Raw genomic sequence first — 878 nt, 5'->3', positions numbered from 1 at the left:
TTTGGTTGCAAGAGAGCTAAAGATGGAATCATTCCATGAAGATGCATTGATAGAATAGACCATGACACACTCTCAGAAAAAAAGGTACAAAAGTTGTCACTGGGGCGTTACATTTTCAAAAGGCACACCTTTGTACCTAAAGAGTCCATATTGGTACCTTAAACATACATATTAGTACCTAAAGTGTACATATTAGTACCTAAAAGGTACAAAAGTGCACCTTTTGAAAAGGCACCGCCCCAGTGACAGCTTTTGTACCTTTTTTTCTGAGAGTGCATGCAACAGATCCAGCACAGACACACACTAAATCCAGATCCAACATGCCATGATATTTTACAGTCCCCATACATATGCAGAGTTTTATATGATGTAAAATTAAACCGTTACATATCAAAGAGTTGATCAGTGTTATTTTCAGGTGTTCTATTCCTTTTCTGTACTGATTTTGGGCAATTAATTTAAACATGATAAAATGTGTTAAATGCAGCTGAGAGTATTATGCTCTGTAGCTGAAAGCATTAAACTACTGAATCAAATAACATGCAGAAGGATATGTGTAGAACTTGATGAATTATTAATATTACGTCAAGATGTTACAAAAACAAGCAATGAATCCAATGCATCCATTTTATGTACAGAATTTAGATCAAAATCAAAACTTTAACTTTTAGAAGTTAAATATTAGTTGAAAAACTTGTTCATTGCTTAATTTTATAATTAGGCTAAACAACATGTGTAGCTATTTGTGAATAATTAAACAAATCCCATGTTGTTACAAAAACAAGTAACGTGTCCAATGCGTGTATGTCTATGTGTTTAGATTTTAAAAAATAAACAAAAACCTTTCGTTAACTTTCAGAAAATGTAACTTTGGGAAA

This window comes from Sinocyclocheilus anshuiensis, unplaced genomic scaffold, assembly GCF_001515605.1.
Source record: "Sinocyclocheilus anshuiensis isolate Anshui unplaced genomic scaffold, SAMN03320099.WGS_v1.1 scaffold1093, whole genome shotgun sequence".
Lineage (NCBI taxonomy): Eukaryota > Metazoa > Chordata > Actinopteri > Cypriniformes > Cyprinidae > Sinocyclocheilus > Sinocyclocheilus anshuiensis.
Note: the sequence above shows the minus strand (reverse complement) of the source record.